Source organism: Aphelocoma coerulescens, chromosome 1 (genome assembly GCF_041296385.1).
Source record: "Aphelocoma coerulescens isolate FSJ_1873_10779 chromosome 1, UR_Acoe_1.0, whole genome shotgun sequence".
Taxonomy (NCBI): domain Eukaryota; kingdom Metazoa; phylum Chordata; class Aves; order Passeriformes; family Corvidae; genus Aphelocoma; species Aphelocoma coerulescens.
The window spans coordinates 60,254,136-60,277,376 of NC_091013.1; the positions used below are offsets into that span (position 1 = coordinate 60,254,136).

The 23,241-nt window shown below is 37.1% G+C and overlaps 2 long non-coding RNA genes across 2 annotated transcripts; both read right to left on the reverse strand.

The window, feature by feature from the left end:
• Positions 1 to 512: 512 nt before the first annotated feature.
• On the reverse strand, positions 513 to 4,872 carry LOC138118753 (uncharacterized). Its single transcript, XR_011155276.1, has 3 exons — positions 4,739 to 4,872; positions 4,397 to 4,484; positions 513 to 980 (listed from the first exon to the last, which is right to left on the reverse strand). It is a non-coding gene; the product is annotated as an uncharacterized lncRNA (long non-coding RNA).
• A 3,153-nt stretch (positions 4,873 to 8,025) lies between these two features.
• Positions 8,026 to 11,656, reverse strand: LOC138118748 (uncharacterized). The gene is made up of 3 exons (XR_011155275.1): positions 11,515 to 11,656; positions 9,249 to 10,377; positions 8,026 to 8,172 (listed from the first exon to the last, which is right to left on the reverse strand). It is a non-coding gene; the product is annotated as an uncharacterized lncRNA (long non-coding RNA).
• Between the last annotated feature and the right edge of the window lie 11,585 nt (positions 11,657 to 23,241).

A 23,241-nucleotide genomic window follows, 5' to 3' on the forward strand; every position in this document is an offset into this window, starting at 1 on the left:
GACCCCAGGGAAGCTCACTGATGGATGACACTCAATATCGGAACTGTGAGCAGAACCATGTCATGAGCTCATGTAACTTGCCACCCAACTTTCCCAGCTCTGCCTGTGGGGAAGAGAAGCTCAGTCCTACTGAAAGTATCACTGTGGGCTAGTGAATATCTCAGGTAATCAAGTACCTCTAATCTCATTGTTTTTTAAATTAATCACGGTACACTAGCTCGCTCTTACTCTCTCTCTCCTGAGACAAGAATGAAGGACACAAGTGTCTCAGAGTGCACTGTGTCCAAAACTGGTGAGTAAACAGTCCAGAAATCAGATTTTTAGTGGGCAATTTCCATAAGATTTTCCGCCATGCAGGTAGATGATAATTTATTAAAAGAATGAGAGAAAAAAGGAATCAGGGTGTCTATCTCAAACATCTGGCATGCTACAATGCTTTAGACTGCTGTTTAATCCATTTCTCTGAAGTGAATACCTCCGATATTATTAAATAGGAGGAGACAACTATCTGTATATTCCTAAAATCAGTTCCTTATTTAGATAAAATCCAGACTGGATTTACCCCAATCCAACTACTTTTCTCCATAGAATATTTGTAGAAATTTGGCAAATTCAGAAATACTGGTTCACTAACCATTAGTTTTGACTGAATACCATCCTCAGTGATAAAATACAAATAAAATGGCCATATGATGTTTAAAACAGAACTTTTTTTTTTTTTCTTGAGCCTTAAAACTGGTCAGTGGAGAAAAAAATTAAAAAACAGCAAAACCAAGCCCAAAATGGAAAACAGACAGCTAGTCACAGCTACCTATAGAAACACCAGTTCTTTCTTGCCTGGCTGATCAGAACCTGGTGAATAAAAAAGTGGGAGAACAACAGGTATGAAGCAGTTTTCAGTAAGCTTCCCACTCTACTGAAAGTGTTATTTTCTGTGTATTTTTTAAGCCATTCCTATCTTCAATGTCCCTCGCAGATACCTAGAAGAATCAAGAAGTTACAATTATTGAGTGAAGGGTCTCTTAGATTTCAGGCGCTGCATTTCAGCCTAAATGTTGAGATTTTTCCCACAGCATTCAAATAATGTATGAAGTATTATTTTGCTGTTGCTTATGATTAATAATGAGAGAAGTGTTTTCAAAGATACACAACTTTTTCCAATATCTCTGTTTTTAATGTATTTGTCTTGGACTCAGTACTCAGATAGTGATGAGAAAGCAAAACATTTACCTACATTACAAATATGATAATGTAATCAGCAAATTTTGAAAAAAAAATCAACCCTAGATGGAGACAACACTACTTTAAATAGTCTCTAGTTTTGTCTTTATAAAATCATAGATTTATAGAATGCTTTGGGTTGGGAAGGGACCTTGAAAGGTCATCTAGTCCAACCCACCTTCCATAAACAGGGACATCTTTCATTAGATTGGATTACTCTAAACACCATCCCACCTGATCTTGAACACTTCCAGGGATGGGGCATTCACAACCTGTGTCAGCGTATTCACCATCCTCTTCATAAAAAATATCTTCTGACCTAAAGCTACCATCTTTTGTTTTAAAACTGTTACCCTTTGTTCTGTCACTACAGACCTTTGCAAAAAGTCTCCATCTTTCTCATAAGCCCCCCAGGTAAATTGAAAGGCTTTAATATGGTCTTCCCAGACCCTTCTCTTCTCCAGAAGGCTGAACCATCCTGCCTTCATAGGAGAGGTGTTCCATGGAAAATTTCCATGGCCCCACCCTGTCTTTCTTGGGCTGAGGAGCTCAGAGCTGGACACAAAACTCCAGGTGGGGTCATATGAAGGCAGAGTAGATGGTCAGAATCCCCTCCCATGCCCTACTGGCCACACTGCTTTTGATGCAGGCCATGATAAGGTTGGCTTTCGGGGGTGCAAGCTTATAGTCTTGGCTCATATTAAAATTTTTCATCTAACAGTATCTGCAGGTCTCTTTTCACAAGGATACTCTCAATCTATTCATCCCTCAGCCTGTACTGATACCGGTGACTACCTCATCCCAAGTGGAGTTCCTTGTACTGATTGTCTCTAATCACTTTCCTATCTTCCAGGTTTTCATATATCTTCCAGGACAATCTGTTCCATGTTCTCACTGGACAGAGAGTGAGGCTGATTGATCGGTAGTTCCCAGGGTCCTCCTTTTAACCCCTTTAAACAAGTGGTTGCAATGTTTTCCCTTTATTCAGTCACTGGAGATATTCCTTGATGGAATTAACACACTGGACAAAATTCCACTGTGCAGACTGTGGGAAAACAACAGACGACAACAACAGGAAGATGCCAGGCCTGGTGAGGTAAATCTCGGTAACCTGCCCAGACAGAAATTCCCACCATGGCAAACTGTGAGAAGGGAAGAAACTGCTTTCACACATGCTATCCCAAGTTGTGGGAATGGCATAACACCTCCTGGATACCCAGGACGTGGACTATATAAAAGTGGTGCCTCCAGAAGAACAGTCTGGGGACCCCCACCACTGAGAAGAACAGAAGAAAGGCCAGCAGGATGCCACAGGGCCCTATGTGGTGGTGACTATCTTTCTTCTTAATCTGTCTGTCTCTTTTCCCTTCCATTCCGACCCCCTGCTTTACTGCTAAATATTTCCCATATGGTCTCATTTGTGCCTTAATTCAGGCAGAAGCATCTTTTAATAATCAGATCCTATTTCAGGAATAAGGCACTAACATTATTCCAGTGTGTCATAACAACAGGAAATGATTTCTGATCACAATAATACAAAAGTAGTTAAACCAAAAATATGGCATTATTTCTATTTGTTGTTTCTCCTGTAGATGCTGGAGAGGCAGCTTTGACCAGGAATCCCTTTTATAAGGCTCAATGTATCTGGGACACAGACAAGACACTTACTTGTATTTTGGATATTGCCAAAAAACAATCATAAAAGGAGAAGGTATATAAAATAAAGACGGGGAAAAGAAAGAAAAAAGATTAAAAAATATTTTTATAATTTGCAATTTGAAGGTGGGACACTGAGGCACAGGAATGATGAGCACAGTAATCCAAAGGACACAGATCATTAACACAACAGATATTTTAAAGGACAAGATTTGTGGTGTTGTGTGTGCCATAGCCACAGAAACAGAAAACAAGAGAGAGTTGTTCTGTCAGTATAGGTCTCTATTGGGTTAATAAACTCTCTTAAAAACTTGGATTTCTTTATATACTTGCACCATCACTGTATGAGTGACAGGGCTATATCATCACATTAAATAGACAAAATCAGATGGTTAAATTTTGTCTATTAAATTGCATTTCTTTAGTTCCAAGTTGATAGTACTACCAGCTTTACACCTGCTGTCTTGGAAAATAACTACAGGAAAGCATTGCACCAACAAATCTGTCTATGAAAAGCCCCAAATGACTGACACGGTAAACTGAGATCTTGGCTATTAGTACTCACTGTCTCTCAGACATACAAAAAAAAAAAAAAAAAAAAAAAAGTTAAAACTGTGTATAAATAGCATATCTAAAAGCATATCTAAAATCTACTAAAATCTTAGACCTTTTTTAAGGTTCCATTTTTAGTTACATGAAAGGAAGAAACAGAAGTTTGCAAGAGGAAATGTGCTTTAAAGTAAACCTTGATAGAACATGTTCTTTTTTAGGCAAAATTTTTTTTGGTGAAATTTTCAATTAATTTAAACATTTCCATTTAGAACATTGGTTGCAAAAGAAGAAAAGGTATTTAAAAATTTTTATTTAAATGAGAGAAAGAGAAAGCCAGAACAGACCATACATGTTTGTTATAAAGATCTGCTTTTGCTAGGGGATATATTTGAAAACTTGCATTGATTCCTTTTTAATAACTATGCAAATTATAACAGGGTAAACCAAAAGTCATTTTTTCCTACTGTTTCTCCCTCTAACATCCTGCCAGTCAGGGTTTTGGTCCAGCATGGGAAAACTGAAGAATGAATGAGGGTGGGAACTTGGGTCTTTCCCAACTCAGATTAAAAGTTCATCAGTTTTGAACTCTGCAGGAAATATTATGTGTTGAATTGGGGAGGAAAGAAAAGAAAGTATTTGCTTTTGTTTATGGAAAGATTTTCATAATATTTGAGGATTGAAAACTAGTGCAAAGAACTAAAATTGATGATAGCATTTTCACTATTACATTTATATACAAGTTGGACTTGAAGTAGTTACAGTTTATGCTTTTATATGTTTCTTTTTACACTTATTCCTACTAACTGAAAAAGGAAATCTCTCTTGCTGAAAAACAAGCAAATAAACAAAACCAATATCAAATAATTAAATAATTTAAAAATCCATCACCTCAAACTTCAAAACAAATCGTACCAAACCTAAATGTTTAAGAATTTTAGGGTTGAATTGACTGAATTTTCCTACATACACTGAAGTCAGCTCTGATGTCCGTTGGTATTTCACTTGTACTTTGAATAGATGACTGAAGAATAAGGGATCATTCACAAATACTCCCACTAAATACAAGAAAAGCAGAAACTCAATGAAGAATACTAGAAAAAATATTGTTTTCAGTATTTTTAAGGATCAATTAACCTCTTCCTCTCATGTTTTCCATCTACTCAAATTTTGAGGTTTTGAACTGTGGTTTAACCCCAACCCCTAAAGTAGCATCTGGAAATGAATAAATTAAAGCAGCCCATCTCTTGCTGCTGAGACTGGCAAGGGCATATTTGAAAAAAACTAAACAGGAAAATAACAAGCATCATACCTGCAACAATCTTGACAACGCACCACAACCCTGATAGGCAGCCTGTGCAGAGGGGAGAGTACAAAGACAGTTACAAATGGCAAGGTGCACATTTATGAATACCAATAAAATTCCCCTTCTGCTCTATCATCACTTTAAGGTGCTGTTTTTCTAATAACCATTTCAGGAGTAGCTTTATAATTGCTTTCACTTTAAATACCTAAATTAAATATACATACATAAAGTAAGGAACATTTGTCTTTCACCTTTTTATTCCAGAAGCATGGCACTTTGTAAAGTAGCATTGCTGATTTATAAGCAATATGACTGATTTTTAGTCATATCTGTGATTTATAAGTCAGGATTTCATATACTCTGGTTATTAAGATCTATTTTATGAAACCCAGTTTATTTGTTAAAAAAGACTGATTTACTAGGCAGATTTATTAATCATGGCTTAGGAATATAAACCAAAGTCTTGGTTCAAGTCTTATATTTATAAATTAGATGCTTAAATCAAATTCCAATTTATATGTAATGGGATTGGTTCTAGAGATGTGCAAATAGTAATATATCCAATCCCACTACTACCTGAAGATAATGATCTTGCTTTCACAAGTAATTTGGTTATTCACATCAATGAAAAAAATCCTATCATTAATCAGATGGATACAATTCAGAAAATAACTCCATATCAAGGAGTGACATAGACAGAAATACTGACTTTCAGGCAGGAAATGAATAGTCTAATCTGAAATTTTGTAATACACAGATTTTGAACTCTCCTTTTTCAGAGTTTTCAAGTTGCTGAATCCACTGGGACTATTGTTACCACTCCAACAAGAGAAACAGCTTTCATTTGCTGTCATTTGTCTCTTTCTTATTCTGAAAGAAAATACAGAAGTGATATTAAATTCCCCCTTTCCAGCTTCCACTCCTAACAATTATTCACTTTCTTTCAGTTCAATTCAGATTTCTTTAATGCCCAGAAATACCAAGCATCTGAAGGAAAGACATACCAAATGCTTGAAAAATGCAAACAGCAAAGTCCAAGATGGTTTATAATTGAAGATTTTACTTTTTAGTCAAACTCATCTATCTGAAACAAATTAATAAAATTCTAGAAATACTTTTCTGCCTCATTATGCAGAGCCATAGCTTGGAGTGTCACACTTAGATAAGCTGAAAGCAGTATGGCTGAAAGGTACATTTTCCAATCAGCTTTCTGGATAATCTTTGACTCCAGACATAGTAATACATGGAATCAATAAATTAAACATATCATACTAATTTGTTCAAAACAGTGGAAATCAGTCTTTTTCTCTTTAGCAGTGTCTTTCTATGTTAACCTTGTCCTGTTACTTCTTGTTAATTTCCCTAGTTGTGAAGGTATGTTGCTTTTGAAAAACAAAAAAAAGCCATCCTTGAGCTTGAAAGCAGAAGTCTTGAGATGTTCCTGTGAGCTTGCTCTACACTCTCTGCATACACAGTTTCTTTTTAACTTGTGACATGGTTCATAAAATCTTGTTGACCTACTTATATCCAGACTAAACAGAAATCTATCATCAGAGTGAATGCTGTGTGTCACGTGGCAAAATCAGAGATAAAAAATTCTTAAAATATTGGAAACCAGACTACTTTTCATTTTGTTTTGTAGATAGACTTGATACACAGAAGGATTAAATGGCTTCTGTTGTGACAGTCCTCAGATACTGTGTGCCTTGTGCCAAAGAGAAAAACATGAGGATGTAATGGCCTAGGGACTGCTTGATTGGATATTTTGAGTGGCATAGCAGAGTCCTTCTCAGCCCATCTTCTCAAAGATGTCCTTAGTGGAGCATGCTTTTCTTTTGTGTTTCTCCAGGTTCTTTTCGCCTTTCTCTGCAGAAATCCCAACACATCTGTTCGACAGCCCCACCTCCAGCTGAGAGGAAGGTAGTGATGGATTGCAGAATCCTGTTTCACATTCTGTTAATTTTGGCATTGCCTTCCTCTTCACATTTATAGTACAGTAATTTCAGATTACTTTTGTTCCACCATTTCATCCTCTTGTAGTATAAACCAAAATTGGAATACTCTGGTTTGACTTGAATTAGCAGTAAGGCCCTTGAATCCATCTTTTTTGAGATGATTTGTTGAAGTGTTCTGCAGCTTAAGTAGGAGGCAATACAGAGGCATAGAGGTGAGCATGCCCCCTTTAGAAGTTCAAAATTTGGGTGGCAAGAACACATTTGAAATTTAAGGCAAAATTTAGTCAGACTTGTTTCGTGAAACATACTATGAATGTTTTCAGGAACATTTCCCTCTGACACCTGCAAAATGAAAATGGAGTTCCTTTTGAAAGAGGAATATGCAGTGTGGGACAGCACATAATTCAAGCTGTTCAGTGTTCTAGTCTCTGTAAATAAAAAGTCCTTGTACAAGAACTGTCTCAAATACCAAGTTTCTCCATAACCTCCAGCTATAAACTCCAGTACAATATAAACTCTCATATTTCTTGAGCTTGTAATAGCTCCTTTTCTCAAATCCAGTGTTCGTTATTTAAAATTTTGTTGGAACTGGTAATATTTGGAGACGTGGTGGTGACCTCCTCAGTCATTGTGAAGAGGTAGAACATTTTGCCTGACTGATGCAGAGCTCTGAACCCATTAACAGTCTGACAGCCCTCCCACAGTAGTGAGATTTCTATTTGCATTCTGAAAATAGGTAAAAAAAATGAAGAAAACAGGAGTAGATGAGAGTGAAGAATCAATTAATGAAAGAAAAAGGAGAATAGGAAAGGAAAAAATACATGGTCTTTTTACCTGTTACAATAAATGAGGAAATATTCCTTAGCCACATCAAGGCATGTAATGTCAAAGAGCTAAGCACTATTTTGCAATGATAACAGTAGGCATAGAGGACCTATTAAAATAAGGAAAAATTACCCCACCTCCCCTCTACAGGTTAAGCAAATATTGCACTTTACTGTGGTTTAGCTATGGAGAAAACAAACTCCATCTCAGCCAAACCCAGTATATGATGCATATCCCTACAACTGAACCACTCACTAAGGTTTAGCAGTTAATCACCGGGATTGGTTTAACTGCAGTAGTCATGAGAAAGCATAAAATACCTTTCTCTGGTTAGAACAATGTCTGCAAAGCTTGCCACACTGTTTGTGAAGAAGAACACCTATTCTACTCTCATAGGACTGTAAGAGAATAGGGGCAACAGGAGGGGATATTGCAGAAGGACCTGCTATCAAGGAGAGAACTTCCAAGTCTCTAGCGGAGCTGCTCCTACTTCTCCCTGAATGTACCCACCTTGTCACTTTTCCCCACGTACTGACATAGAAGGCAGCCACTGTTGGAAAGACCTGGGGTTGCAGGCATGCTTAAAAACAGTAATGCAGAAGACAGCACTTTTGTGGTAGAGACTTTTGTCTTTTGTCTCTGAAGCCTTTAACATTGTCACTGTTTGAGTTGAAAAGGAACAGTGAGTTTGAAGTACTAGTTGTCATATCATCACTGTAAACTTCTTATATTACTGCAGAGATGCATTTTAATATGAGAAACAGACTTTATTTGATTTATCATGAGGAAAAACACAAGACAAAATAAATATTAAAACCAACATATAAGACAGAAATAGTGAGGGTGATGCAAATACCTGGCAAGACCAATAAGGTAAATCCCACAGGAGAAAAATATAAGGAAAGAAAATGAAGAGAAATTCTGTTGAAAGCACCTAGTAACAAGAGTTATATAAGTGCATAAGGTAAAAACTGCGGAGAAGTTGTCAAAATAATAAAAAAACTAGTGAGGGAATAGGAAAATAATGAAGTTAGGTACACCAAGTAGGTATAAGACACAAATCACTAAAGTAAGACAAATATTACTCTAAAAGAAATGGAAAACTATGACAGCTGCTGGGAATAAAGGAGAGACTTTAAATAAGACATGCATATTGCAAATGTAGCAAACAGTCTACTACATGAGGCTTAATGCAGGCAAAGTGAAAACAAAAGGAGTGACATATTTTTAATTAGATAAGTGAAGCTGGAAGAGGTTTGACTGACAGACATTTGATTATACAAGTGAGACAATATCTAAACTTTAGACCAAGAGAATATTTCAAGCGCAGCTTGAGCTTTATTCAAGTTAGTTCAATGTGTTTCTAAACTGTGATAGTATGACTATAACAACAACAAAAAAAATGCCTATTTGTAAGATTACAAAGGAAGTAAAATAAAGCATGTGTGATCTGAAGGGTTTCACTGAAATATTCTTCTCTATGCTGAGTATGACTCTCACAGAGGACTCGTAAATACTTACCCTGCTGTTGCAGAGGGTTATTTATTTTACATTAGTGTCCAAAGGGGACTGTGAGGTCAGAGCTCTTATTGCTCCACAGACTATTTACAGGCTTCTGAATGTGTGGGTGGTGAGACAAGTCCCAAAAGCACCAGAAGACTGGCTGGGCATTCAAGCCAGCTGGAAAGGAGCTTAATAGACCAGGAAAAGTGTATAACCACAGTATGGATACCTACTATGCAAGAGAGCAGCTGTACAATTTAATGGTGCCAAGATTCCTAAAATCCATGCTATGCTCTGATCTGGTTTAGGCTACTTTTAAATCCCTTGATGTTTCTAGGAACCTAACAAAAGAAAATAGACACAGAAGATCAAATGTGAGCAATCACAGCAGTCATACGAAAGCTCTTGGAGCTCACTCAGCTGAGCCTGATCCTTTTTAGTGGGAGGAAAAAGCCAAGAACAAGATCTTTCCTGCAGTCAAGTGGCATGCCCAAAACATATGCACTTTCTCCTAGCAATAACTAATCTTTGTCCAAGCCTTCCAGGAGAAAGTCAGTTTTGAAGTGACAAAAGAGAAGGACATAATCCTTCAAAATATCAGAGTTAACAGGAATGGCTTCCACAACTGGAGGCTAAGGAAAGATCAAAGCATGAGTTAATGCTTCTTCCCTTTCTCCCTTTGAGCTACCAAGTACAGTTGTACAGCAAGCTGCCTGCCAATTGTGCTTACAATGAATACATTCAACAACATTGTCTGGCTCACTAACTTTTTGTGTATTATTTGTTTTAGTCCAATGGATAATGAATTTAAACCTGTTCTGTGCTGTCATTACATAACACAGTGGAATGCAATGCTGAATAAGTGCTGGGGTCAGAGCCAACTCTGAGAAAACCCCTTAAGAGATCTCAAAGCTGCTTTGATTTTGTCCAGTAATATTTTCATGGCCTGAATTCTTCCCAGTTTCAATCTCGCTTTCATTCTGTTTTTCATTTAAAAGGTCTTAAAACCAACCAAAGATCTGTTTGCCTCTCTCAATATATGTTGCTTCATATCATTGCTACTCAAACAGCTGAGACCCAGCCTGCAGGCAAAAAGCATCAGAAGCTCTGCTCCATTGCAGGTCCTGGTGCACCTCATCACACTGAGGGAGAGCAGATCCAAGTCAGCTTTGATCCAGAATGGGTCAGGACATTCACAGAGTGAGCAACAAACATAGTATCATCTGTTTTCTTTACATGTGCGACATTATGTGCAACTTGCTCCCAGTTATCCTGTGCATCAAAATGGTGCATCAAGTTGAAAAGCTCCTCTTCCTCCTTTTTGTGAGAATATTTCAAAAGCTTAGCAGTTGAGGCACTTACCTAAAATGAAAAATTGGGGACCTTTAAGTATCTCCTTCCACAGGTTTTTAGCAAGGTCTTAACCTTGACTCTCATCTCATGCATTAATGTAGTGACTATCAGGTAATCTTCAATATGTGCACCCCCTGCCCACTCTCCACACCTGACATACTCAGGAAGACCAGCCTTTGATATTTTCTCTGCCTTAGCTCAGGTAAACTCACCTGCAAACACAAGTCCACCTGTCATCTCTATATTAATATTTCAGTACACATGTACTTGCTCAAGTTCTGTGCATCTCACTGGAATCGTCTCACTGAATTTTAGTTATCTGCAAAGTACAAATCTTAGTGCACAACTTCAGAGTCTTCTTTAATAACCAATGAAGACAAATAGATTTTTCCAGGGTTTAGTTTGTCTCTCTTTTGACATGTATCTACACCATGAATCTATACTCACTAATTTAGATTGTGAAAGACATATGGTTTTATGTTCTCTTCCTTTCATTCAAACTAAACAAACTCAGCTTGCATCTTCTGCTCTATGTCTCCAGACATGAGCCTGTATCCAGTGTGACAGATTTTTTTGCATTGTGACAAAGAAAGCCTCTGAATAGCTCAGTCTTTCTCTTCTATTTTTAATTTTTTTCTTGGATATATATTCTGTTTTGTCTGTCAAAGCTCTATGCAGTCAAACCCATAGCTTTGTATCACTGTTAAATCATCCCACTTTTTGGGTTTCCATATACAGGTGAAACCTAAGTCTTAGCAATTAAACCAATCAGGTAGTTTGCTAATACACTATGTAATCATCTGGTTTTCCTTGCTAATATGACATCTTATAGTCAAATAAAATATTCCTAGTGATAATTTGTTTTTACTATGGATTTTTCGTACAGGGGAAAATGACTTCTGATATAAGCCAATATGATTGAAAACTCAGATAGGCTGGTACTCTGGAAAGTCAGTATAGTTTTAATATCCTAAATATATATATATATAAAAGTCAAAGAAGAAACATTTTAGCTGTGCAACAGCACAGGAATTGAATGAAGACTGTAAAAACTAATCACTGCATAGGTATACTAGTTTGAAAACAAACCAGAATTATAATTTAATAGAAAAACTAAAATAAATGCAATAGTACAAGAACACTGACAGATTCAGGATACAGCCTGACACCCTGTTAGTCAGGGTGGTGGTAGCAGTCCAGATGAAATGGTCCTGTTAAAGCAGTGATCCTGTAGAAAAGGGTCTGGTCTTCACCTGAAGGTCCAGTGGTATAGCACTCACCCTCTAGAAGTCCCATAAATAAGGACGGCTCATGCTGTTCCAAACCTCCGATTATATCCAGGTGGGAATGCTTGGCTCCTCCCCCTGGGCAGAGCATCTCACAATGGGCTGATGTAATTCTATCAGTCATGCAGTGGGTCCTTGATTGCCCATTAACAGAGATTGCACCTGAAGGGAGTTATTAAGGATGCCTCATGGTAGAAGATAACAAACACTGCCCCACCTGCTTTAACAGCTTGTGAAGATGATAATAGAATACATGCTTTTGGTTACATCTTACATTGTAAACTAGGGCACAAGGGTTATCTATATCTGCCCTTAATGTCATCAATAACTTACGCTATACTAGAGAATATTGACTAACCTTGTTGTTGTGATATCTAGGCGACTTTCACTTCTTATGGAATTCCTTATTTAATTTTTTTATGTGGAGTATACCACAATAGAAATGAAATTTTGTTTTGTCAGGAAATAAAAACAATGTAGCAATCACATATCTTGCTGGAAGGACTACCAAGATTAAGATCAAAAGTAGTAATTTCCCTTCCCTTCCCTTCCCTTCCCTTCCCTTCCCTTCCCTTCCCTTCCCTTCCCTTCCCTTCCCTTCCCTTCCCTTCCCTTCCCTTCCCTTCCCTTCCCTTCCCTTCCCTTCCCTTCCCTTCCTTGAGAACACCATCCCTCTGTTTGTTGTTCAGACTCATAACCTGGGACTAATCCTCAACTTTTTCCTCTTCCACAACTTACAGATTGAAACAATTTTTTTAATCCATTTACATTTTTGTATAATATTTCGGGCACTTAGCCTTTCCTTTTCTGGCAACTCCTTGAGCCCTAACTCTTGACAACTACCCAAAAATCTTCTGCTCTGCCATGGAACATGAGCAGTGTGCCCAGGTGGCCAAGAGTGCTCTAGACACCAGAGCAGAGATTCCTCTGCAGCCTGTGTTGAAGACCATGGTACAGCAGGCTGTCCTCCTGCAGCCCATGAAGGTCCGTCATGGAACATGTAGCCACTGCCCATGGCAGACCCCGTGCCAGAGCAGGTGGATGTGCCTTGAAGAAAGAGATGGTACCATGGGAGCAGGCTTCTGGCCTGTTGGTCCCATAGAGAGAGGAGCCTGTGCTGGAGCAAGTCTGTGACCCTGCAAGGGACCTGCACTGGAACAGTTTGTTCCTGAAGGACGACACCCCACAGAAGTGACCCACACTGGAGCAGTTTGTGAAATCACGTTAGCCCATGAGAAGAACTCACATTGGAGAAGTTCTTGGAGGACTATCTCCCATGGGAGGGACTCCATGCTAGAGCAGGATAAAAGGGTGTGGGGAGTCCTTCCCCTGAGGAGGAAGGAGCATCAGGGACAATGTGTGATGAGCTGACCACAGCCCCTGTTTCCTGTCCCCTTGCACCACTGGGGAAAAGAGGTAGAGAAAATTGGGAGTGAAGTTGAGCCTGGGAAGAAAGGAGGGGTGGGGAGAAAGTTAAGATTTAGTTTTTCTTATTGCCCTACTCTGGTTTTATTGGTAATAAACTAAATTAATTTCTCCAGGTTGAGTCCATTTTGCCTGTCATCATAATCGGTGAGTGATATTTCTGTGTTCTTATTTTGAGCCACAAACCTTTCATTATATTTTCTCTCTGTCCAGCTGAAAGAGGGGAGTCATGGAGCAACTGTGGTGGGCACCTGGCATCCAGTCAGGGTCAACCCTCCACACCTCCAGTGTCAGAAATAGCACGCAATGTTTGCTTTCCGTATCAAGTCTGCTGGGTTTTTATATGGAAAAAGTTCAAGTAACTTTATAGAAGAGTTTGAAGGCTTCTAGAGAAAGCTTGATTTTGAATATTTCTTAAATTTCATGACATATTACATATCCCAGGAATAAACCCATCGAAACATATAATATTAATGTAAAAGTGTAATATATAAGCCATACAGAAACACCTTAAAGAAAAAGCTTCAGAAATAACAAACACAGTTTCTCTTCTGTTTTTATTTGTGTACGTTATGTTATCACTGCCTAGGCACTTGAGGATATACAACACCAATTTCTTACTAACACTAGCCCATTGGTGATGTCAATGAATACAATAATGTAAAGCAGGCTTGGCCTACAATCAACCAATGTGACTGACAACCACATTTAAATAAGCATTATTTGGATATTAATAATTAAATATTCACAAAAAATAGTCAGGAAAAGTATTAATTTTAGAAAATAAACATGTATTTGCATCACTTATTTGCTTTGTAGCTGTAGAAATTCTTCCAGTGCTTTCCTGAGAAGGCTTAAACAGAATGGAGAAAAATAAGTTGCAAAAATGGATCAGAATGTAATATTTAGTGCTGTAAGAAAACTATTGGTATTAGTTAATAGATAGTCTCAAACAATGATAACAAATCTCTAAAGATACTGCAAAAAATTCTATTCTTTCAATATACAGATCATGTTGTAAATTAGGCATTCTTGCTATGAATTTCTGTCGTAAGACTAAGGAAAAAATATTTAAACATTTAAAACAGTGTTATATGAGTAATAATCTATGAAACCATATGGAGGAAGAAAAAAAAAAGCCCAGTCAATATACTCCAGAAAGGGAAACAGAAATCTAGAACATACAATACTATATCTGAATGCATTTAAGATTGAAAATAGAAAAGGTTTCGCTATTTGAATAGTGACATTTTAAAACAGGATTGGTGAGAAAACCTAAATTTAAGATTGAGGTTGTGAAGTATATGAAAGATATTAGACGTTGCATAATACCTGCAGGAGACAGGAATGAAAACTAATAATCATTTTGTTCTACTCAAATATTATTATATTCTTACATAAGGTTGCTGAGTAAAAGCCAGTCACCTGTTGGCAGAGGACCTGAATTTCATGGGAGCCACTTAAAATATCCTCTACCAGGAAACCGCCCTTCTCTCTTTTGCTTGAGGGGTTTGTCTTTGTTTCTGTGGGGTGCAGAATCACAGAAAATTCCAGTCTTGTGTCATGCTGTTAATCCAACAGTTGCAGACGTCCGTAAACTCTGATTCAGTAAGAGCTGCACGATTGCTTTTCTACAGGCTTAGTCCATTTTGACCATAACAAACATAATCAGAAAGAATTCTCTTATGTTTGAGCTGCTAAGTTTATTGTAGACACTACTATGGTCTATCATTCAGATAATAGTAGCATTTAATATGTGTCCAATTAAAAAATTAATCACCTTAATTAAAATAGGATTATTGTGAAGAATGAATGTTATGATAAACTTTATTACCTCCCCTCACTACTGAGATAAGCTGTGGTGGTCTGTTTTCCCATCATGTTGTGGGTACTTAAGGGCAGAACAGTCTTCATCTTATATTTTTGTAGGACTCCATCTTATGTTCTGGGGTCTACCAAGTTGATGGGGAAATCAATACTTTTTTTGCCTTGGATTTTTGTATATTTATTTTCTGCATTTTCTTCTCTTTACATCAGTAAAAATAGAGCATTACAGAAACTTGTAGTGTGTGTAATGTGTGTCATGTGTGTTTGGAAGCTTAATTAATAAAAATTTATATTTTTTCATTAAAGAGGATGCAGAAATATTAATTATTAAATATTTTATCACACTTGAAAGGCAGCCACTTATTTCTTCTAAACTTATACTGATGCTTTATGTTTCACACCAGTGCTTAAATGACTTTGCCAAGTGTTGAAAGGTACGCAAAAGTAACTGTTCATTACTTGGAACTGATTAAAAAAATATGGTAAATATAATTTGAAATGTTTTATCAGGCACAGGAAACACCAAAAAGCAAATTCAATGGACTCACCTGTGCCCCTAAGAGTAATAAAAAAGAAAGAAGCCACTGTAGTTGTTTACAGAATAATAAAAAGTATATATTCTTCAAGGAGTTTCTCATTTGGAACTGTGGTGTTCATCTGAATATATACTTGTAAGCAAACATGGACCAAATCTACTGAAATATCGTCTTTTACTCTGGACCGTGTTAAGGAAGGCATATATATCAAACACCATTTCACTCTTTCTGCAGAGGTCATAACTTGGAGCAGACATAAAAAAGAAACCCAAGCCTTTTTTTTGTTTTGTTTTGTTTTTATGCAGAAAGACAGTAGAAATTAATATTCTCATCTCTAAGTATACTAAAAATCACTTTTACAAAAAGTGAAACCAGAGCTTGAGATAACTTCATAAGTGATAAAAATATTTGAGATTCAGAGTGCAAGTGGTAGAAATGCTTCCTGTTAGAGGCAAAAATATCTAGTGTAGCAGGATAATAGACTCTCTGCCAACTTAGTCATCTCTGAAGTACAAAGTCTTTAATGATTTCTACAACGTCTACGTTTCTAATATTTTCTCTGCTTTCCATTTATAGACAAAGACATTTTTAATATGATTTATCTGCCATTTCTTGGGTTATGTGATAAAAAGCTCATCTACACACTCACAAAAAAGCTCATGGAGGCAAAGGAACATGGAGGATAACAAATACTGTCCCACCCAATAACTGTCCCACACAGTTACTGTCCCAACCCATCTCCACATATCCAGAGGAGCATAATGATATGTGGCACAACAAAAGGTGGAGGCAACCAAAATTATGAACTGAGGAAAAGGGACATTCTCACCAAGTGCCATCCAGGGCTGTCCCAGCAAAGCCTCACTTCCAGAGTTCAGACATGCAACACGTCGAGATAAGACATCAGGGGCAACTCTCCAGAGAACCTGTTCAAAGCAGGTTCTGATGTCCTGGGTATAGGACTTTAAGGAATCCAGGGAGAAAGCTATTCAGGATTACACAACATGATGGGAAGGAACAAGGAAAAAGAGAGGTCTTGGTGGATCTGGAAATAATAAGAGTGGTAAAGTAGATAAGGGGATAGAAAGGGCTGGTTATGGCAAGCAGATTTTTGGTTGATACACTTGTGAGGCCTGTGCCTGATCAGCACAGTCATCCTATCTCCTCCTTAAACTAAATTTCTCACTCCTTTCCTGTGTGTGTGTGACCTGGGAACCAGGGGGTCCTGATAAGCTGCTACGGAGCTCTGGGTTCCTGTGTTTGCATAAGTGACTGATCTGGTCTGTACCAGCACCTGGAGGGGGGAAGCAGCCTTGAGAACTCTGAGGTTCATAAATCTACAAACTTCTAGGCAAAGATTTCTATATTTAGTTTTTTTTTGGTGTTTGTTTTGGTTTATTGTTTGTTTTGTTTTGTTTTGAAGAGCTTGATTAGTAGTATTTTTTATCTACCACTTAGATATTTCTACCACAGAAGTGGAAAAAACTATGGATAAATTTGTTTGAGACAATGCAAATCAAAAGGAACTCACTCTGCTTCTGAGCAGCCTGTGACAGAAGAATTTTCAGAAATCTTAAATTTTGGAAAAAACAGCATCTTATTGCACACTGAAGAGAATACTGCACAGGTCACAACCAGTCTTTTGTTTGCCATGTCTACCTTGTGCTGTTCAGAGTACCAAGTCTTTGACAGCAATCTTATACCTATACTATTAGTACTAGTGAAGTATTCCTCTTTATCAGACCTGAATGCAATTCCATCATGGAAGAAGGTTCATAATACATGGCTAGCACTGTGGCTTGCAAAGTATTTTTATGCAATTGTTGTGGTTTAGGAATGGTATTCCCCAGTTTAGTATTCCCAGTGAAACACCCCAGACTCACTTCCTCCACTCCTGCCCCTGCTGCCAAATGGAGAGGTGAATTGGAGACACAAAAAGGTAAAGCTCATGGGTTGAGGTAAGACCAATTCACTAGAAACAGCAATAAAATGATAAAATGAACAGCAATAACAACAATACTAATAACAGAGTGTACAAGATAGGCAAACAGTTAATGTAAAATTGCTCACCATGAGGAACGCAGCACTACCCCACTGCACACTCCAGCAAAACAGACAAAGACATAACAACCCTTGTGCATGGCACGAGGTGGTATAGAATAACGTGAGGGTCCTGGCTATGCCCCTCCTGGAGCTGCAAAAGTTAACCCTGTCCTGGCTGGAGCCATGACAGTAGTTCACTGGTGCTTACTGTGCCTAAGCATTATATGATAGTAAAAATATAAGGCATCTTTAGAAAGTTGGAAAATAGAAAAATCAAACAGCTTTTAGTGATTTTCCAGTGTTCTTTTATTTCAGAAATAAATTCAATTAAAGACTTGCAGGACCAATAGAAACTCTCACCTATCTTTATATTTCATGCTGTTCCCTACTAACTCCAGGGCTGAAGGTTCTGTAGTGTTGTTCAAATTATATATTTTGACTTTAAGCAGAATAAAGATTAGATCATAGAATCATAGAATAATTTGTGTTGGAAGGGAAATTCTAAGGTCACCTAGTCCAACCCCCTGGAGTTAGCAGTGACATCTTCAACTAGATCTGGTTTCTCAGAGTCCCATCCAACCCAACCTTGAATATTTCTTGTGTTGAGGCATCTACCATCTCTCTGGGCAATCTGTTCCAGTATATCAACCACCCTCCACCCTCCCTATAAAACATTTCTTATACAGTCTGAATACATCCTGGTTTAGTTTAAAACCATTGCACTTTCTTCTATCACAACAGACCCTGCTAAAATCTCTACCCATCTGTCATGTAGGCCCTTTCAAGTAGTGAAGGGCTGCTATTTAATCCTTCTGAAGCCTTCTCTTCTCCGAGCTGAATAGCCCCAACTCTCTCAGCCCCCAAACCTCTGATCCAACAGTTCCATATCTTTCCTATGCTGCGGACTCCAAACCTGGACACAATGCTCCAGATGGGAGTCTCAAGAGAGTGGGGTAGTGGGGGAGAAACCCCTCCCTCCCCTGCTGCCCACACTGCTTTTGATGCAGGGCAGAATAACACTGGCCTTCTGGGCTGTGAACCTCCACTGTTTCCTCATGTCCAGCATATCATCCTCCAGAACCCCAAGTCCTTCTTAACAGGGCTGCCCTCAATCTGTTCATCCCCCAGCCTGCATTTATGACTAGCCCCCAGGTGGACTTCTAGCCACTCTTCACCATCCTTTCTGTTGTATCTGAACTTCTACTGCCTTCCACCCTTGAAAAGTCCTTCTGTCCTAGGTTCAAAACTAGGAGCTCAATAGAGAACCAACTGATAACAGGAGTCCAGATGAACACCTAAATGTCACCATTATCAAAATCATTACTGGCAGTAACATGACCACATTTATTAATAGTGTTCTATTTAAATACATAAGTAAAGGGGCAGTAAATCATCTATAAAAACATGAAATTCAAAGTACCTTTTCGAAAAATCACACTAATATCTTTTAAGCGATGCAGCCATGACAGAGACTACCAGAGATTACATAAACTGATCACAGCATGGCACTAAGTTTCACTGTCCTTATCAGTGATTTCAGGAAATGATATTTACCTTTTACTTTTTAGGCACAGATCTCATAAGAAATCATTCATTAATCAGTGCAAAGTGATCCGACATTCATGAAGTAAAGTACAAAGTGATTAAGAAGAAAAAATTCTTATTCATGGGTGTAGTCAAACAGTAGAGAACATAGAGGCAGCTTTTCCCTTGTTTTGTAGAACCTTAAATTCTGCCAAGTGGTTTAAATCTACATTTACAAAATACAGTTCTTAGGCTGTCTCATTTCTAAGCAGTGCTGCTTTATGTGCTTGTCTGATTGACTTGGGAGGACAGCAGGGCAATGTCACAGCAAAACATTTCAGTGTTTGGTCTGGTAGAAAACAATTGTAAGTGGCACCGTGTCAGGTGAAGACAGAAGCCAAAGGAAATGGAGCTTTCCCTGTCTTTAGAGGGATGCTGTACTCTGAATAGGAGTAGGACCAAAACTTCAATGTAACAGCAATTGACAGGTGGAAGCATAATAAAGGTGTGGATGGTATTGCTGTGAGAACTCTCAGAAGCCAGATGTCAAAGTGAAAAGATCAGCATTCACAGTTGTGTAGTTCTTTGATCTTTGCAAATTAGTAATTTACAAATATAGGTCAAACTTGTAAAAGAAAAGCTTTCTCCTTCCTTCTGGGTCAATCTTGTAGAAAGAACGGTTTAAGTATAACGCTATTCTGTTTGTTAAACTATGTATTATTTATCAGTAATAAATTAGGAATTTTAAACCAGCTACATTTACAACTCTTCAGTACCAGTCACATTTAACACATGTATCTTGAGAAAATTATATTTATAAAATCAGTTTTAATAATGTTGCTGCAGGAGTAAGGACAGAGTGTAACAACAGAAATGAATTAAAAATGCTCATGTATTATTAATATTGAATATATAATTCCTATCAGGAAAGGAACTGCAATAGTTTAGTAAGATACTATTCTATGGATATTGATGTGTCAATAACTCTCAAGTGATTGGTATATTCATTCATGCCTCATTAAAGATTTACTGGTGTTTAATTCCAAGCAGTATGATACACATCTGGAAAAATAGGCAAACTTTTAATAATATCTCCTCATTTGTTTATTTTTATTATAATATATCCAGTAATACTTTTGTAGGAAAGTGTTTGTCACTCAGACTGAAATGTTTTTCATAGTTTATTAAAGATTTATTGCTGTTTCATCCCAGAGGAACACTTGCACGATATGCATTACAGAATTCTAAAGAGTGCAAAATAACAACAAAGAATAGCCCTATTCATTAATATGCTATTGTGTGATTTTATAGTATGACACTAACTATGGGACATGGCATTTATTCACTGAAAATGGGATAAATGCTTTTCATATTTTATAAAGATTTCTGGGGAATTTAATTTCTCAGCATTGTTGAGCCTGGAACTACTGACTGAAGATCCACTATGCCCATTTATTTTGGATAGACTACCAAAGCATCAGGGTGCTTAATGCCACACAAGAAAATCTGGTTTGCTGGTAGTCCTCTAGCCTAACTGCATGGATGACATTCAAAGAAAAATTGTCAGTATGCAGGAGAAGAAAGGGTAAAACTAAAAGGAGAGAGTAGATCTAAGTTTATTTGATTTGCTTTGTGAAAATTTGGAAATGCTCAACTGCAACTTATAAACAAGGATACAAGATTCTGATACAATGCACTAATGGAAAGAAAGGTGCCCAAACCTGCAGTTCATAGTCTCTCAGGATGCAGTAGCATGGCACAAAGCTTTTTAGGGGTTCTGAAAAGAAAACTATGTTTTGTATATCTGTGAAATGAGAGAATAAGAGGCTTTTGTACTGAACTGTGCTTTTCATAGTTTATCATATATAACAGTTTTGTAAGTCTATGCAGAATGAGTATAAAATACTGACATTTTGCTGTGCTTATATTATAAATCTAATTTTTATTAAATTTTCAAACACAAAAAATACCTGTACCAGGTGTAAGTCAATAAATCAGCCTACTAGTGTTTCTCTGCATATTTTATTAAACATGCCTGATAAAGTTCTTCCCTGCTCTCAGCTGCCTTATTTGAATCTCTGCCTACACAAAAGGATATGCAGCATTTCTGTACATGTAAGATCCAAAGGAAGAATTAATATATCCCTAGATACCTTTGTGACTGAGCAAAAACTTAGTATCCTTCAATGACAACAAATAAAGTTTGCCCTTCACTTTCTTTTTGTAACCCATTCTATGAACCTTTGTAGGTTCATGCAGATTTAATGCTTCTTCTTAGCTACCATGTATTACCTTCCAAAACAGCTAGCAACTGAGTCTTCTAGCAGATCTCTGTATACTCTGAAGACTCAAGCTTAACAGCAACAACAAAAAAAAGCATTGAAGAATTTTAAGCATCAAAAGTTAAGACTGAAAAAAAGCAATTTTACACAGTTTAGCAGTCTATAAAAATATGAGTAAGCAGATATCATAAATCACTAATAGAATACTGAAACTTTTCAGAACATAATGTAACTAGGCTAAAAAGTACCACAGATATAACTCCTAGCAAATCTTTCAAAGCAACCTCAATTAATCTTAATTTTTACTGTAACATTTATCAGAATTAACGCACAAAAGATTATATATATGAGCTATTTATATGATAATGAAATTGTATAAAATCTGCACTATGCACGAATCAAGCATTTATATTTGCTTATTTTCCCACTGTGTTTATTTTGCAATATTGTAATTTATTTTTGTATGCCATATTTATAAATTAGGAAAAGCAATCTATAGAAGGTTTTATCCGTAAAAGGGTTCATGCCGTTAAGATTTTTATGGTTCCCAGTGTAACCACACATCAGATGTGTCAGTTTAGGTAAGTTATAGTCTACTCTGTGCTTCTTTTTTATTTTTTATCTCTAAAATAGGGGGGTTATTTCTATTCTTGTCTATTGCATCCAAGCGGCATTATGGGGATAAAAAAATTTCATAATGGCTTTATAGTTTTCAGATAGTATGCCAGTGACTACATATCTAGGTTTAGATTGGTAAAGGACTATTTTATGTACCTTATTTTTTCACTTTAAAATGTTGCATATGTTATCCTAGGTGAAAACACCTCTATTTTAAAACAGTATTCAGAACAAACTCCATGTTCCTTGACTAGGCATCTGGTAAACATTGCTGGTGAGAAAATAAGCAGTTAAAAACTTCACCAGTGCTGTTAGTTTCAGTGTTGTTATTATTTGGCTGCTGTTTACTTCATGAAAATAAAAACTTCTTAATGGACTGAAAACTTCATTTTCTTGGATATTGCCAGTCACCAGGTAGTACCCATGCGTGCAAGAATGGATTCTTTTTCCTTCCCTTTCCCACTTTTCTCTAGCTGCTACATTTTCGATATCATGCTTATAAAGTCACAGTGAAAATGAATAATTAAAAAGAAGAGGCCCAAAACCAGACTAAATATCAAACCTTTTTAGCTTTCTACTGGCTAGCAAAGAATGTCCTCCATACAGTCCCAGAAGTGTCTCTTATAGGTTAATCAGACAGCATCATACTAACACCAATGTGGAAAACATGTACAGTGGCAAAGAATTTAAAAAGAGAGATCTTTTTTTCTTTCTCATATATTTTTGCCTCAATTTTTCTCTTAAAAATTCACCTTCTTTTTCCTATGTGCTCCTCTTCAAATTCCTGGATAGTTATAGCAGTCAGAAGCAGTTTCTGAGCTACTCCTTCAGAGACAGAAGAATGAACAGAGTGAAAATACTTAAATACACAGTTACTATATGACTCTTTCTCCATCATATATGGATGCTTCTGTGTTTTTTTGTAGAACTCTATTGTAAGAAATATTGGTTAATCAAGTTGGTCATGGCTGAGTAAATTGTATCCATATTACATGTTACTAATTGTATCAATTACTGCTGCTACATAAGTACATTTGTTCCAAGCAATCCATAATAAAACATGGTATTTTTTTTACAATTGAATTTAGGAGGACACTTCAAGTGCTAGTAAAATCCCAGAACTCCTGATTTCTTTTTTTTTTTCCCAATGGATTTTGTGTGATAAAATGTCTGCAAATGAGTAGTTCCTTTCTAATAGTCATGTTTGTTAGGTCTTGGAATAAACTACCGAGAGAAGTAGAAATTCTTTACTTTTGAAGTTCAGCAAATGTCTCTAGAACACATGGTAAGTTAAGTGCCTAATAACCTGAGAGTGTTGCCTGCTTCTTCAAG